General features: G+C 41.7%; 1 long non-coding RNA gene across 1 annotated transcript; it reads left to right on the top strand.

Annotated features, from left to right (window-relative positions):
* The first annotated feature begins 11,829 nt into the window (after positions 1 to 11,829).
* On the top strand, positions 11,830 to 13,971 carry LOC139606236 (uncharacterized). Its single transcript, XR_011684576.1, has 3 exons — positions 11,830 to 11,869; positions 11,978 to 12,215; positions 12,972 to 13,971. It is a non-coding gene; the product is annotated as an uncharacterized lncRNA (long non-coding RNA).
* Positions 13,972 to 19,430: the final 5,459 nt, after the last annotated feature.

A 19,430-nucleotide genomic window follows, 5' to 3' on the forward strand; every position in this document is an offset into this window, starting at 1 on the left:
TGCCCTCTTTCCCTGATCACGAGTGAGGTCTGTGTGAGGATGACTTCATCAAGAAGCAGGCAACCATCAGGCTTTATGACAATCTGCAGAGACTGGCCACATTTCAGCAGCTGCCTCAGAAGAGGTGGCCCCACAGCCACCCTATGATGGCCACAGGATTTGATGGTTAACCTCCATTTTTGAGGCGACAATCACATCGAGGGGAACTGGATTCATCTTGGAATCTGTGAGATGAGATTTAATAATGTCCCACTTGATCATTTAAGGCAATTTTGAGAAGAAAAGAAGAAAACAGTGGCAACGGGCACAACTCCAAATCCTGAGTGGGTTACTGTGTCAGGTGCATGGTTGTAGTTCAGTCAACAAGGTAAGACGATGCCAGCATTCACCCTTGAATAGTCTTGGTATTTAATATGGGGCAATCAAAATCAAAAATTTAAATTTGATTGCCCCATATTAAATATCAAGACTATTCAAGTGTGAGTGCTGGCATCTTCTTTACATTGTATTGAGAAGAGGCCGAGTTCCACAGACTGTGATGGGGGTCCAAACACATTGCACTGGTGGTGAAATAGACATAAAGACAACACCGGCACAAGTTATTTTTTTCATTGTGCATGTCTCCTACTCACAGCTCATCTACATAGACATATCATCTGATTGTACCTCTTCTTAATATACCTCTAAAAAAAATTAGCCATTGTTCTTTTTTCCCTTGTCGCTGTAGTTTTGTCCCCATTGCACAGTCTTTGGAGGTGGAGCTCTCCTGCTGAGGTCTGGAGGCTTAATGTTGTCCACCAACCACTGCCATCTGATAACAATTACGCCGAGATAGCATTCCTTTTTAAGTTCATGGACATAGGCATGGTGGCTGGTCTAACGATAAAACTAATTCTCTCTCTGTCTCTCTCATCCCTTATCAGGGGAAGGCAGAATGGACTCACCAGGCATGTGATTTACTGAGAAACAGCTTTCACAGATGGTCATTCATGACGCCTTTCCACCAATTATGATTTTTAAAAATCATATTTTTCAGATTTTTTTTTTAATCTGAAGGCCTCTGTGTTCAGTATATGCAGCTATATGCAACTATTGAGCATAAAGTCTAAAGATAGAAGAGAGAAACTAAGAGGAACCTGGTCATGTGGACACTGCTTCAGGAAACAGTGAAAGAAGTGGTTGTGGATCCCCACAGACAAATGTCAGCATTGTGTAACCAGTGATGGACAAAGTACACAACTCCATTACTTGAGTCAGAATCTACATACCCCTGGTGAAATATTTCTCCAAAACAAGTAAAAGTTCTTCAGCCATGTATTTACTCGTTTTAAAGTACTGGAGTACTTGCTCATTCAAAAGTAAATTTTTTTATGTCAGTGCCTTGTCGTACTGTCCCACATTTACAGAACCTAATGACTCTGAAACAACCTACTGAATGCTCTGATTTGAGTAGAACCTGTAGAATAAAAAGTTTGTAGAATATGACACAAAGCTTGTAGAAATGGTCATAAGTCATTTGAGCAACCAAAACATACACCACAGCTACTACAAAAGATCAAACATTACATGCCTCGACATGCTTCCTCGAGCTGGATGGTAAGATTTGTTAGCCAGTCATGAGGTTTGGTCATGGAAAACACAGCATTTAAATATCTAAAAGGAACACAATATTTCCGTATTTTTTAAATTTCAAACATGGACTTAAGATAAGGCCATGGTGAGAAGAAGAATCTTCTGCCTCATCTTTATCTAACGTAGCCACTGTCAGGACACTGCCAGGTTCAAACTGAGATGGTCAAGAAAAGCAGCAAGCACAACATGACTGACAGTGTAGGAATTGGCTGGAATTGGTTTCTCTCCGGTTACAAACACAGTGTTTAGTCTGTGGCATTTTCAAAATAGAAATGTAGTGGAATCAAAAGTGCAATAAACGTGAGTGTGCTTGTTTCACAAACAAACACTTTGACATTTACTCATATCTATGTAATATTGGTGGTGTGTTGCTGAAACTGCAAAACTTTGAATGAAACTTATTTTCGGATGTGTTGTATTGTTTGTAGATGATGCGGCATGGTGTTCTACAGCACCTGAGGGCCCACCGCCAGTGGTCATTCAGTAGCTGTGACCACCATCCCCTAGATGACAGGACCCCTGATAAGACATGGATGGTGCAAGGTAAGTTCAGTCTTTTCTGGGCTTCAAGGTGAATTTGGTTGTAGTACATGAAGACAGGAATAATCACCTACTCCTAGTTTACCTTTATGGTATTGTTTTCTGCAGGTTCTTCTGCACAATAGGCTCTAACAGCAATTGGACTTGAATTGAAATGCCAGTTATCAGTTCTTCCAGTTCCAGACTTGAGGTGATATTCTTGTTGTGCATGTTTTTCTTGTTTTTCTTGTAGTGTATTATCTGTCCTGAACTTGTAGAGTCTCTATTTATGTACATTTTTTTAATGCAAGACAACCTTTGGATTCTTTCCAAAACCGTATTCTCATGTACACTGGAAAATGTGTCTCATACAGCCCAGTATACACAGCACGGGGTCTTCTTGCTGCACAACTTTCCTGTGACAAACACGAGATGTGAGTAACAAATGCTTTCATTTGGTCATAGGAGATAATCTTATTTTTGTGTATTTCCTTTGATTTGAGCATGTCAGGTACAGGGAATATGCAGTGTAACAGGTCTTGTGCCCAAACCAGTGTAAATACATGAAAGCAGAATGATGCATCCTAATTAAACTCTATTTGTGTGGTGTCGCATAATAGGTGACATACTGTACTTTATGTGCAAGTTATCCTAATAATATAAATCACCCATGTTCAAAATCAAATTCTTGCTTCCCCACCTGCATCTTTGTTTTCCTACATTTTGAGTCCAAGCAGATACTAACTTTTTTTATTTTATCTCTTAGGAAATAACCGGTGCTGCAACAAGAAGTGTGAAAGATGGAGTGTCTACACCATGAAGATCCTGAAAGACTACAGTTACACCCCTGGACCGCAGAGAGCCATCCTGCGGTCCAGGAAGGGCTTTCCAAAGAACAAGATAATGAGGCCTGATGATCCAAGGAGGGTTGGTCTGCTCACACACATACCACCAGCACCTAGTGCAGAAGTGGCCAGGACACACGGTCCAGGAGAGGCATGAGAGTACCGCTGAAAATTAGTCACTTTTCTCTCTTGTAAGAACGACTATACAGAGATATATTGCATGAAGCAGCAGGCGTCAATCATTACCGAGCCATTTATCTTATATGTGATACACAAGGTTGTGGGAATAAAAACTGTACTTATAATAATCCATACAAACTGCACTCATATATAATACCACACTATTTACAGAAACACACAACACACCTACTGTACAGGCATGAAATCACTATCCACATATTAATTCATGCAGTGACCGCTGAACCCTGTGCGTCGTCCCATTGGGTCTGCCACAGCAGCAATTCCCTTCACCTGAACAACCACACTGCTGCAAAACAAACTGTCTTAAGACACTGTGTCTGTTTTGCTGCTGTTTTACCCCCCCAGTTCCTGTCATCTGCAATGTCAAAAATGTCATTTCAGAGGCTGCATGGGCCAGCTGTAGTTGCTGGAGACTTTTGAAAACTCTGGGGTCGTGTTGTAGTCTGGACGGACAGAAACAGAAAACTTTGGAAACAATAACGCAGACACCCACGGGGGTCTCATCAGCCTCAACTACCAGTGTGAAAACAACATGGATAATGAATTATTATTGTTATTATTATTGACCTTGTTGTATTTGGTAGCAGCTGTAAATTCTGCAGTTTAAGCCTACAGCTCTGTTTGTTGTTCCTCATTCGTAGTATTTTGTGCAACTAATCAACTGCAGACTAGATGACCTGCTTCCTGTTGACTCTGCCTCGTACATGCCCAGTGTATGAGAATGGTCATGTATTTATGCGCTTTCTGGTGTGTTAGTATGGATGGAGATTGCCTCTGATGTGGAACTAAAACGGTTGTCTGGACAGAGGTTGTTTGGTGTGGACATAGCTGGTATGTCCCTGCAGCTGGTGCGTGTACACCATGGGGGAAGTGCACTGTCCAGGATGTGTGGACCAGGGCAACTTTTAATAATTCACATGGAGCTGTCTTTCTGCTTGCTGGACAGGGCCTGCACATTGGCCTGTGAAACAGAAACACTAGTGAAAACCTAGTTTGGTGACTTCCTGCTCTGAGCACATTGTATGGTTTGGGAGTAATATGGACATATTAGAATATACGTGACAGCACATGTGCTGTCCATGCTGGTCCTGAGGATTAACATGGTCTCTGGCCTTTGCATGCCCTCTCCCTCTCTCCATCCCTTTCACACTTCCCCTCCCCCAACTTCTCACATGTCCCCTCCCTCTGGCTCTTCCCCTACCCTGACCTTTGGCTCCTGTCCCCCTGGTTCTAATTCAGAGGATGAAGGCATAGAAGAAATATCTGAGTGAGCAGCCATACAAGTGGACACATGCGGACACATTTACAAAGGTTCATTTCACTTGGAGAAGTGGGGTAATATCTGTTCATCCTAGCAGACCATTTGAAACATGTTGTAGGAACATTTGTGGGTGGTGTACGTCAGGCCCAAACTCATCCGCTTTTTTATTAATTTGTTATCGGCCAACTCCCATTTTAAGTATTATTATTATTACTATATGATAAATGTGGACTATTGCACATGCAAATCTAACCCTACTATTACTATTACTACTAAAACACTACTTATATCCGTGTGTGCTATACAAAGCGACTTACAGCAAAGTCTCCTACTGCACTGAAGCTTATTGATGTCGCTCACTTGTAAGTATTAAGAACCACATCTATTTAACAAGTGCAAGAAGATTGTGTAAGGGAGTGCACCAAAAGTGCATAGTAAGTGCTAGTTAGACATGTTAGGGTTTTTAGGACAGGAGGTGCTCTCAGAGGAGGTTCTTGAGGATAAAGAGGGAACCACAGACAAGAACAGTCTGGACTGAGATTGTCTTGTGTGCTGTGATGGCCGTGGTGATTCTGAAGTTGATATCGTGATGAAGAGACTGATTGGCCAGGCTGACTAAGAGTTCAGTCTTAGAGAGGTTTAGTTTAGAAGGTGATGTTCTTTCATCCATGTGGATATGAGATCAGCACAGAGAAAGTGAGGTTGTCTGGTGGGAACGACAGGTAGAGCTGGGTGTCGTCATCATAGCAGTGATATGAGAAGCATGTGAGCGGATTATTGGACCTGAGGAGCTGGCGCATATAGCAAAGAGGTGTCTTTTGTTTGACATAGGCTGTGTTCGGACCCACCTACTAATGTACTGCCTGCTACATATTCACTGAGTATATAGTGTATACTAGCTACTAAATTAATAAACTAATATGCCATTATCAAGCTGTGTTCACACTGAAGTATACAGCCAGTATCCCAGAATGCATTTTGCGTGAACTGGCAGTGACAGCGGCGACTGCCAAGGATTTTAGAGAAGGCTCAAAGCTATAACAATATTCACTAATAACACTGTTCATTGGCCACTTTTTAAAGTTTGAACATTTTTTCAGGGTATAATTTAACCATACAGACTTACAATTTACTGTCTGTATATATAAGTAACGTCTATTTGTAAATCTGCTCTGACGATTTAGGAGATTTGGGGAGGGCAGCCGGCCAGGTGTAATGTACGGTAATGTCCTGGGTCCAGAAGAGCCACAGTGCATCATGAGGCAATTGAGTATGTCCAGTATGCTCACAGAGCATACTGAGAAATTCTTGCTAATCTAGTTCTCACAAACACAAAATTCAAACACTATGCAGCTGGAACCCACTTCACACTCATTTTGACATCACACTTAGTATGAATAGTACGTTAGTATGCGGCTCTGAATACAGTCATAGTCTGTTAGATGAATTTGGAACAGTGTCAAGCAACTAAAGTGTCCTCCAAAGACTCCAGCAGCAAACTTGTTTTTAGAATGAGTCTATATTGTTTTTCAACTCTGATTGCTTCAAAATTTGGGCCACACATTACTTTCTCTATAGAAGCAATGTTCAAAACTGCAGAATGACAGTTTCCACCCAGTTAAGGCCTGAGATGTGCAGTCATCAGTCTCTAAACAGTACCTCATGACCCTCCACAGGAAGTCAAATGTGTACTACATATGGCAAGGGTAGCCTTCTCCAGATTAAGGCAGTACATGGTCTCAATTAGCAAAAGTCATGAAGAATTATTGTCTCCTCTCCCACCACAGCCATGCTAAAGATTTGCAGAGATAAAACATCACGCAGGACACTTTCATGTCCAATCTGGAGTCCAACAGACATTCTCCTCATCATGACATCCAGTGTTTCATCATGAGGCTGAAACAAATGTATCAGTCTAATCCTAATGAACATTTTACTTACTTACAACTTCCAGACATGAGTCAAATGAAAGTTGACAACCCCTACAAAACTCACAATAAGGCAAGTCAATAGAGAACAAGTGGATTGAAAGAAAAAGAAAAAGTTCACAACTTAATGGATCTGTCATATTTTCCAGTGTAGTCACCGTCACTGCACTGGAATATATTCCGACTACATTTTACCTTAGAAAAACAAAGAAAAAAAAAAAATCCAAACTAAAGTAATGTGATAAGAGGAAGCTCTGGATATACCCTTATCACTCTGAATGAGGTATTAGCCTGTCTCTCGGTACTGACCAAGCATCAACCTTTGTGGGTGAGAAATTAAGCCAACATGGAGTTCCTCAAATGGCTACTTGAAGCTGTCTATTTTTATTAAGAGTTAAAGTAATACATAATTGAGGAAGTTGCCACTTTGAGTGACAGGTGGGTGAGCGTAAACTTTCCTCAAACCAGCATGAACCAATGTCTCACCTCCACACACGCCCCATGTCTTTGCCCATTTTGGTTTTCGGAATCAGGCACTGACATGATGGCATCAGTAGAACAGCCCACTCTGAGCTTCAAAACTGCTCTTCAGAAATCTGTGGGTGACGTCATGGACGCTACATCCATCTTTACACAGTCTATGGTACTGACTGACTGACTTTCCTATATCCTGTCTGTGGCTCATAGCCCCAAGCCCGCTGTCTCCTTCCTGAAGATATAAATCAAAATTACATCTTAAATGTTTTTGTCTCAGGAGTTTCTTGTTCTTAGCAAATGTACGAACAGCAGGTCAGTGCATTTGTTACGGACTATTTTCAGCGGCGGATTAATCCACATTTAGTGCTCCAGTGAATATTTGGGGCAGCAGGACAGTGCATGTAACATAAATTTTAGTGTGTATGTTCATTGTGATGGAGGAACATGTCACTGAACCAGTGCAACAGTGTGGTTCATTTATGGGCTTGTGGACAACAATGGAGCTTTGTGGTGCAGAGGAATGAGATATATGAGGCTTCAGCTTACACGCAATACTTATTAGTAGGACACATTCATTGTTTGTTTGGTTCTACACATTGGTTTTTGTGGATGAGAAGAAAAATATGTAATATTCCCAGACCTGTCATCTAAGCCCATTTTCCAATCCTTAAGTCTCCTAAAAACCTTTCAACAGACTTTTGATAATGTCAAAAAAAGCAACAATAAAAAAACACAGTTCATTTCAATGATGTGCACATACATAAACAGTGATGTGACGGTAATTTGTGATTCGTTGTCACTGTGAACATTTCATCAGAAATTGGCCTGCTGTGGAGCTATTAACTACAACACAGAGAAGCCTTTCATTTTCTGATGTTATTTTTTTTTTTTGGAGTTTATATTTTGAATAACAACATGACATTTCTATGTAAATGAAAGTCCACTTTTCTGTTTGCATTCTCATAGGAGCGTTTTAACATTTGCTGCACAGGAGATTTCACATTTCAAAAAATATCACCTCACCCTACACAACCACAGCCCTCTGTCCTCATATACTTTCTTCATGAAAGATCATTATGGCCCATATCCTCTTTAGCAGTCACAGTAAGTGTAATTCTGAGGACATTATGCTTTTACCACATTTTTTTTTCTCCAGTAATTTTTCTTCCATTTCAGTAAAACCTCTAAAAAGGAGAAGCTCTGCTTTTCAAGTCATGTGTCAGTTCTGTTTCCAGCCCTGCAGGAGGTGGACGCTTGCAGCCGCTTCACCGGAACACACGCTGTCTCGGCCATACTTAATGGTAGCTAAAGGAATATGAGTCAACGGGTGGAAATGAAAGTCAATTATTCCCTGTCCTCTCTGTTTAACCCTGTTTTTATTTTAACCACATTAGTGATCAATAGGAAGAGTGAACATAATCCACTGGGCTGTAATTGTTTACCTCCTGCACATCAGCCCTGATAAATATGTGATTGTTCTGAGATGCTGGAGAGCAGAAATCCAAATTCATCTCTTTTCCTTTTAGTGCTTTCAGTGGAAAATCTTTCTCTCTCTCTGTGTGTGTGTGTGTGTGTGTGTGTGTGTGTGTGTGTGTGTGTGTGTGTGTGTGTGTGTGTGTGTGTGTGTGTGTGTGTGTGTGTGTGTGTCAACACTGCTACACAAGTCAAAAGACATCTTGTTCCATGTTGTTGCAAATACCCCGGCAAGGCTAACTATTACTCCTTATAAAAGATTAATTGTGCTGATCATTAATTCAACCTCAAGGCTAACGCTCCTCTGCTGTGAGAGCCCCTTGATGTTACTTTTTCACTCCCTCTTTCTTATTCTGGGTTTATGAAATAGACATAAACTGCTGAGTGTGTGTCTGTCAGTGTGTGTGAGAGTAAAGTGGACTTGCGGGCTATGACTGGTGACTTGGCCAGTCAACCTTCAGGGTGGCTGGGCCGTGGGCAGATTTGTTTCCAAAGGATTTGGTCCTGTCGTGAAGTCAGACCCCGTGCAAATCGTCCCAACGCTGCCCACTCTGAGGGACTGCTCATTGCTTATAGCTTCATAACAGCAACACTGGAAAACTCCTGCACCGCCTACAGTGCAGCATGAGCTAAATGATGTGTGGAGTACGCTTATGGCAGACTACAGGTGCAGAAATTAATGCTAAGTAAAGTAAATAAATAGAATGGACAATTTAAAGGTAAATTTTAATTGGAAAGTAAAGGGGAACAATGTACATTTACATATACATATATATGTTTTTAATTTTACCAAATTTCACTTCAAGTAGTTTAATTAAAAAAAGGGCCCTAATCTCAAACATATGAGGCCATATCATCGTCTGATCTTTCTATTATTTGGAATTTGATTGGACAAAATTGTCAGAGTGCTGTAGTGTTCATCAGCAGAGCTGGCTGTTCATTCAGTAGCTGTAATAATAACAGTGTTTTTTTTTTTTTTGCCCCAAAATATTAAATATAAGAAAATATTAATAACACTGAGGGAAGTCTTGTTTTTTTTTAATAAAATGAAATAAAACATTCAGACCCTCCTCACCTTCACACAGTGTAGGCACCTGTGAGCAGACCTCAGCCACATTTATGTGACATGATTTATGAACATGTCTCTGGAGAAGTCTGGAAATAGAATTCATTTGAAGTTTTTTTTCTTTTTCACTTTTCTTTCATTAAGCAAACAGTATCACGGTGGTATTCTGTCCATGTGCCTGGAAACGCCAACAAGTTAATGAATGTTTGATTAGAAAAGTTTCCCTGCCCTGTGCTTGTGGATTAACTTATGACTTTTTTTTTTTTTTTTTTTTTCCCAAACTATTCCCTTTCTGTTTTCCAAGAAAAGACAAAAAAGATCCATCTGTGAGGGATGAGTTTGGATTTGGAAAGCTGGATTTTGTGCAGTTCAGTGGCACTGGGGTGAATTTATTTCAGTAGCTGGAACAGAATTCTACTGTATGAGTGAATCACACACACACACACACACACACACATATACACACACACTGCACCCCTCCCACTATCCGCACACCCAAACACAAAAATACTCGTATCGCTTCCCTCTGTGAGGACCCTCCATTGTCTGCTCTCATTCCTGAGGCCAAGAACAAACCACAGTCTCAGATTTTCATCAGTTTCTCAGGAAATAATGCTTGGATCTTGATGTAAAGAGTCATATTCATCAGACATATTTATGGTGCTGAGATCTATGATAACAATCCAGATCTGGTGAAGAAAAAGCTTTGCCTTGGAGTTTCAACATGTTCTCATTGGTCAGTGAAGAGTATGATTATTTTATATTTCAATCTACAGGTGCTGGTCATATAATTAGAATATCATGAAAAAGTTGATTTATTTCAGTAATTCCATTCAAAAAGTGAAACTTGTATATTGTATTCATTCATTACACACAGACTGATATATTTCAAATGTTTATTTCTTTTAATTTTGATGATTATAACTGACAACTAATGAAAACCACAAATTCAGTATCTCAGAAAATTAGAATATTACTTAAGACCAATACAAAAAAAGGATTTTTAGAAATGTTGGCCAACTGCAAAGTATGAACATGAAAAGTATGAGCGTGTACAGCACTCGATACTTGGTTGGGGCTCCTTTTGCCTGAATTACTGCAGCAATGCGGCGTGGCATGGAGTCGATCAGTCTGTGGCACTGCTCAGGTGTTATGAGAGCCCAGGTTGCTCTGATAGTGGTCTTCAGCTCTTCTGCATTGTTGGGTCTGGCATATCGCATCTTCCTCTTCACAATACCCCATAGATTTTCTATGGGGTTAAGGTCAGGCGAGTTTGCTGGCCAATTAAGAACAGGGATACCATGGTCCTTAAACCAGGTACTGGTAGCTTTGGCACTGTGTGCAGGTGCCAAGTCCTGTTGGAAAATGAAATCTGCATCTCCATAAAGTTGGTCAGCAGCAGGAAGCATGAAGTGCTCTAAAAGTTCTTGGTAGACGGCTGCGTTGACCTTGGACCTCAGAAAACACAGTGGACCAACACCAGCAGATGACACGGCACCCCAAACCATCACTGACTGTGGAAACTTTACACTGGACCTCAAGCAACATGGATTCTGTGCCTCTCCTCTCTTCCTCCAGACTCTGGGACCTTGATTTCCAAAGGAAATGCCAAATTTACTTTCATCAGAGGACATAACTTTGGACCACTCAGCAGCAGTCCAGTCCTTTTTGTCTTTAGCCCAGGCGAGACGCTTCTGACGCTGTCTCTTGTTCAAGAGTGGCTTGACACAAGGAATGCGACAGCTGAAACCCATGTCTTGCATTCGTCTGTGCGTGGTGGTTCTTGAAGCGCTGACTCCAGCTGCAGTCCACTCTTTGTGAATCTCCCCCACATTTTTGAATGGGTTTTGTTTCACAATCCTCTCCAGGGTGCGGTTATCCCTATTGCTTGTACACTTTTTTCTACCACATCTTTTCCTTCCCTTCGCCTCTCTATTAATGTGCTTGGACACAGAGCCCTGTGAACAGCCAGCCTCTTTAGCAGTGACCTTTTGTGTCTTGCCCTCCTTGTGCAAGGTGTCGATGGTCATCTTTTGGACAACTGTCAAGTCAGCAGTCTTCCCCATGATTGTGTAGCTACAGAACTAGACTGAGAGACCAGTTAAAGGCCTTTGCAGGTGTTTTGAGTTAATTAGCTGATTAGAGTGTGGCACCAGGTGTCTTCAATATTGAACCTTTTCATAATATTCTAATTTTCTGAGATACTGAATTTGTGGTTTTCATTAGTTGTCAGTTATAATCATCAAAATTAAAAGAAATAAACACTTGAAATATATCAGTCTGTGTGGAATGAATGTATACATTATACAAGTTTCACTTTTTCAATGGAATTACTGAAATAAATCAACTTTTTCATGATATTCTAATTATATGAGCAGCACCTGTATAAATGAACTGAAAGGCTACATTAATGACACACGTGGGACACATGCAGTATGTGCTATTGAGGCAGCAAAAGCTCCATACAGTTAGTTTCACTTTCTTATGTGCATTGTGTCTTGTTTTTTATTTAAAAAATGCTGTTGACAACTGACATATTTTATAGCATTTTGATGAAGTGTCTCTTTGTTTGCAGGAGGTGATGAAAGTCTATCTGTAGAAGGAAAAAGAAAGATGGAGGGAGCATCTCCTCAGCGCTGCCCATGAAGAGCATTCCTCCCCGCTGCTCCCCCTGGTCCTGTCTGGTGTGGATGATAAAGTATCCAGGCAGGAGGTCTGTCAGTGTGTAAAGGGCCCATGCCCAAGCACCTCTCCTGGGGCACAGTGAGGGAGGGCAGGGGGGCTCCAGCTGGAGGCCTGATGACAGATGAGAGGTAAAGGAGCCTCTCAATCTATACGCATGCATTCCGCCTCACGCTGAGCTCACCTTTTCTGCTTCCTCCATCACTTGTGAAGTTTCACTCTGCACTCGTTTTGTCACCGCATCCTTTACTTCTTCCACATCTGTCTTCCCGTTTTGTTTCTCTCCACATTTCTTCTGCTCCCTCATTACTCCCCTCACCCCCACACCCGACCCCTCCCTCCCCACACCCTTCCTCTTTTATGTGAATGCCCACATGGAGTCCTCTCCCTGTGTTATCACAAAACCCAGTAAAACACACACACACACATGCACACACTCACACTTAGAGATTGAAAACACCACGGGTCATTACCTTGCTGAAAAAGTGCTGCCAGCCTGCCTGCCTGCCTGTCTGCCATCTATCTGTTCCCACTCTTCAGATGAATTACACACTTTCTTCCTGTCCCTCCCCCCGAAAGCTCAACTTCCTATTGGCCGTCTGAGATGTCATAGGGTCACTGCTGGAGGGGCCGGAGGTGTATTGACAGGGCACTGACAGGCCAAGATAGAAAGGTCTACTCGTTTTGTATCCCAGCAACTCTGGCGTGGGAGCTCGACACATCTGGGAATTGCAGAGTGGGTGGGTGGATGCTGTAGGAAATACAGTTTGTTTGTTTTTTTCAGATGCAAAAGAAATGAAGGCACTACTTTCTCCTCATTTATAGTGGACAAGGAGAGTATATTTTGGATTTGGTGGGGATTGATGCCATTTTTTATGTTCCTCCAGCCGCAAGAGCCTTGATGGTCTTCCTGCTGCACAGAGTGGCCCAGTTGCCTCGGGCTCAGGCACCAGTGAGATCCCCATGACACCGCTACTTCTGTAGCTGCGCTGGTTCATTGGAAAAAAGCCTTAGGGTGCCAATTTACAGGACCTATCTGTCTTTGAAGTGAGGTACTGAAGTCAAGAACTGGATGGCGCCCTCTTCTTTATCTTGAAAGCAAAGCGCAGCACTCCCATTAAGATCTGAGAGCTACAAATGCCATATATGGCTCTCTTAAATTCAAAGGGCATAGACCATCACAGCCTTCATTTGAAATGAGCAAGGCCTGCTGCATATGAAATGAAGACACTGGGCGGGATGGCTCCTGTGGTTGGAGGTGTTTATGTTTTTATTTTTTTATTTTATTTATTTTTTTTAATGAAAATATCCAATAAAAACAGTCAAAGCAAGCGGAGCACAACTGCAGAGTGAAGAGCAGGACTGATTTGTTTACTTACCTTGCAGGTGATGAAATAGTGACTGGGGACCTGCTTGCACCATTCAACAGGTGGGGTGGGTCACCTGTCTTAAAGGGCTGCTGAAGGGAAAACTATTTTATTGATCTTGATTAAAGGGAGAGACTCAGTGTTGCATGATGGTCTAATGTTCTTTTGAAGGCGAGATCCTCAGTCTATCTGCGCTGACTCAGGGTCAGTGATGTTTAGCAGTGATGACTCCCCCTCACTGGTTACTGAAGGTATTGTTGTCTGCTCTGTTGTGATGTGCAGTACAGTTACTTCCTGGTTATAAGCTCAGTGAAAGGCTTCCAAATCCACAGAAACAACCATGATGTGAAAGTGATGTTGCAGTTAACTGGTTGCTATGGTTTTGCTAATAAAATGCGACAAAACCAAATGCAAAGAAATTTGATTTGCATCTAACAGCTGTAATTTGGTTTGTGCGTCAAAGTTTTTCATTTACACTTTTTTACACATTTCTTGAAACCTCTCAGTTTGCCTTTGCACCTCTTTGTTTTTTCTGGATTTGGTCATTACAGTAAATAACATTCCTGGGGTTCACCTTGGTACTCTTCTGTCAGGAAACTGTCAGTCATATCCTGCAAGGAACCTAGCTACAGCTTTACAACAAGCTCATGAAGAGTGCCTGTAGAGGCCCAGTGTTGTCCTGAACACAGCAGATCACTATTTTATGTCCAAACTGATGCACAATTGAATTTTGATGCGATGACTACATGATCAGTGGCTACAAACGTTTCAACTTAACAAAATTATGCTAAATTAGCAGAAAAGTGATTCATAGGTCTGACCTCTTACTTGCACCAAAACCGGATCATTTCAGCCTCGCAAATTGTGACCACGGGCCACACTGACTCTGTACTCACCACCTCTTTTGTAGAGATGTGGGGAAACGAGAATTGCCACGAGCTGCCAACAACTCTCCAAATAAACATGGTTTTTACATGAATCATTTCAAATGCTCGTTTCTGATTCTGACCCAACGAAAACACAGGAAGTAGGCATCCGAAACAGCCATATGGCGAACTGCATATGGATCTGCAGGAATGTTGAATAGTGCTGGCGGAACCCCCCCCCCCCCCGCCAGAAAAAAAAACAAAAACATATCAGGTTGAAGCAGAAGCGACATATTGCAGCTAAAGCCTTCCTCCCACACTCCCTGGGTTCATTTCAGTTTTGGCCTCTGTGCGACTCTGCAAACACAACAAAGCGCAAGAAAAATGAAATCCTAAATTCTCCCAGATTCCCCTGATGAATTCACAATCCATTGTTCTGTTCCCCCTGATGAGCACTGTGCCTGCATCACTGTCTGCATCCACTTATCCCTCCAACCGTTCACCCATCCCTATCCACCTAGGCAGAAATAGCTGGTGCAGCAGCAGGAGATGTGGACTCCACCTCGCCTGTCACATTCACCATGATGGAGGTGCCGCCGAAATGCCAGCGAACCCAATCATGCAGGAAAACACTGAAACACAAAGTAATTATGTTCTAGTGCTTCCGCTGAAGGTAATTAAACAGTAGATTCTCTCTGCAGTGGATACACAGCCTGTAGCCTGAGCAGCTGTGAGCGCACACACACACACACACACACACACACACACACACACTGTAACAGACTGCTGTGAATTTACAGGAAAATTTCAACAGTATGATCCTGTTATCTTTAAATGCAGTAGATTGCTGTAAATGTTTCTTGGTTAAATCACTAATAATAGCATTTCACTGTATTATTGCTTGGAAGAAAGAAAATACTTTACAGTATTTTTTGCAATGCATTTTGGGAAAACAAAGAGTGAGCTATGTATCACTGGACAGTGGAGTTTGAATTTTTCACCCATCTTCATCCTGCAAATGAGAAGCTTTGCTTTGCTTGTTAGCATGGTAAAAATGACAAAATACTTGACAATTTCCATTAAAGTTGTACTGAGGCCATCAAACACAAGCTGTTTTCCTTTAGTCTTTAAGCCGGTGATCTCCTCTTGACTAATCCCTGTTTTTAGGATTCTTTCGCTGTAATGAGTTGTATTCAGAGTGAATGCAAAGCACACTGGACTTGAATTAAGATTTAAGTCATTTGAGATTAGAGTCTGAGCTGACACACACACACACACCGCAGGTGGGCACATACACAAAGGGTCAGTGTGTACTTTAGCGAACGTTAGCTACTTCAAAGTACAGATTTGTACAATTGCTAAGCGGGAAAAATCCTTCAGTTGTGATTTGAAAACGCTGGTGATGCTGGAACGGTAACTTTTTTTATCACCTGTGCCTGTGGCAGTTTCTTGGTGTGATAGAGAGAAGCTGGACTCTGATTCAGGTCTTCCTCATTACAGTTTGAGTTTCATCTTGGTGTTACTTTGTGTTTACATCAATCAATCAATCAATCAATCAATCAAAATTATTTATATAGCCCTTTACAACAACCAAAGGTGCCCAAAGTGCTTTATAGTAAGATCAAGATGCTTATGAATTTATTTAGATGACCTTATTACAATAAACAGAGCAGACATAGGGTGGCTCTTCCATAGTTCAGCTCTACATTACACCACCTTATATTGTACATAACAAAAAGAACAGGACACATCTGTGGATGGGTAAAAGGATTGCAGTTACCCTGGCAGTGCGTCACGTGCAGTGTGACAATGTCAGTGCTGGTTTTTCAGGTGAAACACCAGGAAGCTGTATTCACCACTTCACCACAGCATTAAGGATCGTTTGTGAGGGCACCCAACCAGCTTTGTATACCTGGCTCTCAGAAGTCTTCTCTACTTAATACACAGAAAAGGTTAGCTTTAAGTATTTCGAGGACCTTGTGTTTCTTGAGTTTAGTCTCACGGGTCACATACCAGCTGTCTAAAACATCTGATTACTGGAGAGTGTTAAGGAATATTTTCTGACACAAATCAAGGCGAAACAAACTGTCCCTTCCACTGCCTTGTGTTTTTGAGAAAATCATCTTTGAATTTAAATACTGTACGGATTTACAGGTGACAATGCCTAACTCCTTAAAAAATAACAAAATGTAACATCACTGACAGCTAAGGTAGTAAAGGACAGTGCTGTTGAAAAAATATAATATGTGCTGTAACAGATTTATATTACTGTGTCCTTTTTCTGAACACACACTCTTGTTTTTCAGGTCATTCATCGGGATAAATCCTGAGAGAGGCATTGAGACTGGTCAGGGAAAAGTCCTGTCACAGACGGGGAATGTCACTCAGAAAAAAAGATGACATCAGTCAACCATGGGGTCTCCAGTCAACTAAAGACTTAGGGACTTTGAGTGGGACTTAATATAAATCAGTTCACACACATGCACACACACACACACACACACACACACATACACTGTACTTTGTAAGTCATTCCTGGTCACTCATTCAGTCAGTCACACTCTCATTTAAAAAATGTAACAAAGCACACACAGACACTGTTCACCTAATATTACATCAAATCACCATGAAAACATTTTTCAACAATGCAGCAGCAGCAAACATCACATATGGACATATGTGATAACTAATTACATACATTTGTAATGCTGTGGAACTAAAGCCCATATGTGTAGGATCACAGATGTAAACTAAACTTGCAGACAGTCAGTCACTTCCAAAAAAAAACTTTAACCCTTGTGTGGTGTTCATATTGTTGTTACTCAGCCAGTGTTTGTGGGTCTGGTGGACCCGTTGCATTTTGTGGTTTTTAATGCCTCACAATCAAACACTTTTATGTTAAAATACTCAACAGATGTTTACTTCATCCCAATTACAAGCAGTGTAAACAGTATACATGGTTAATATTTGCCCTTTACCTTTGTTAGATCACATTTATAACTTATTATTTAAAACGTAATAAAAAAAAATAATTAAAATCAAGATATGAGTGGAAACAAATTTACAAGTGAAGCAAGGTTTTTCAAAACTACTGACTTTTATTTCTTTGCACAACACAAGCTGAACACATGAACACATATAGTAAACATATCAGTCAAGACAACACATCAGCTCACATGGCCTTTAGCCACTAGCCTATACAACACATGAGGGGCAGAGTTTTACTGTGTGTGTGTTGCAGATATACTTTTTGCACTTGATGCATGTATATTGTGTTTTTCTGTCCATCTTGGGTCCGCACACTTCGCACCGCTTCTTCTTGTCGCTGGTGTTCACAACCTAGAATAATGAAAAGATCAGGAATTTTACTAACACCTCTCTCTCTCACAAGACATGAGTGCCAGACATGCACTGCAACAGCATCACACACTTACTTCAGGCTCTGCAGATTGTGGTTCTGTAGGTTGGGTGGATAGGCCACCAGCATTCTCCTCCTGAATCCTCCTCACGATGGCTGCAGAGGCTGGGGTTCTGGGGACATGTTGTCTTTCCTCGATTTGTGGTCTCACCAATGCCTTTCCCAGATCCTCGAGAGAGAGGCGTCTCTTCTGGAGCTTCCCTCTGTTCCACTCTGGGTTCAGTGCCATCCAAATGACAAAGGCGTTGTATGCTGAGATGTCCAACATGTCAAAGAATATCACCAGTGGCCAGCATAGAGTCCTCCGTTTGCAGCTGTAGGCTGTCACCAGCTTGTCCATGTTGTCTACCCCTCCTTTTGTGGCATTATAATCCATGATGATCTCTGGTTTGTGATGTTCCTGGTCACAGATTCTTCCATCCCCGTGCAGTGTACTCATGAGTACCACATTCTTGTCTTTCTTTGGCACATAGGATACCAGGGATGTGTCAGCCGTGTACGCAAACTTGGAAGACTTGACAGGCCTGTTCTTTGAAGTCAGCAGTTGAGGTGGGAGCTCTGACTTGTTTTTCCGTATTGTTCCCACCATGGTCAGCTTCCTCTTTAGGAGCTCCTGTCTCAGCTTGTGCGAGGTAAAAAAATTGTTGCATGTGATGTTGTGTCCACTGAGTCCCTGAGACATGTCCAGGACAACTCTCATTCCTTGGTTTTTCTCGGGGGCTCCTCCATCAGGTTTCCCTGTGGAGACTTGTGAGTTCCAAGCATATGAGGAAGTGGCATCACAGGCAGCCCAGATCTTTATATCATACTTGGCAGGTTTAGATGGTATATACTGCTGATCGGTTGTGATAATAAACCACACTGGCAAAGCTATATTTATAGTGTCCCACCTCCAATTTGTAGCAGATAGAGTGTGAGAAAATAAAGATTCCCGCAAGACAGAGGGTCAAATGTGCGGGAAAACCAGAGCAGACAGTGTTGATGCTTGAATTTTGCAACAATGATGCAACCTTGTGTGGGAACCACAGGTGCAGAAACACAAAACTCACATTTACAGTCACTCTTTCTCTCTCTCTTTGTCACTCTCTCTCTCTCACACATACACACACACTAACAGCAGGCCCAGACAGGAGGAGGACGGAGTGTAGGTACACAGAACATCAATTTCCACACTTCTACTATCCCCGGGTCCAGTGGACCCGGACATCTTATATGTAATAGAAATGTGTGGGGGGGGTGTATGGTGTGTGGTCATTAAAAATGTATTCTGATATATGTTCCTCACAGACCCGAACACCACATAAGGGTTAAATCCTTAACATGACCTTGATATCTAACCAATCAAGCCGCTGCAAATTCAAAAGTAATTTTACTGGCGTTTTTGTTGTTGTGGTTTCATGACAGCATCTAAGCATTAATTATGTACAGAAACATGTGTTGGATAGCTGGTGAAATGTTTTTCTGTTTTAAACTGAAAATTCACTGTTGTATTATTGGCTAAGAGCACACACACTGACAACAGCCAATATGCATAAAAACAACAAACAAACGAGCACATAAATAACCCTTTTACACCAAAATTGGTGCATATAAGCAGGTATACGACCTTTAGTGGCAAAGTCGCCTAAGGATGGACGGGTCACAACGACCCAGCGTGTACGGTTGTTCAGGTTGGAGGACTTGTTGAAGAACAGG

The sequence above is a fragment of the Trachinotus anak genome, unplaced genomic scaffold (assembly GCF_046630095.1).
Source record: "Trachinotus anak isolate AG129_WGS33_773 ecotype Australia unplaced genomic scaffold, CSIRO_AGI_Tana_v1 ptg000021l, whole genome shotgun sequence".
NCBI classification, from domain to species: domain Eukaryota; kingdom Metazoa; phylum Chordata; class Actinopteri; order Carangiformes; family Carangidae; genus Trachinotus; species Trachinotus anak.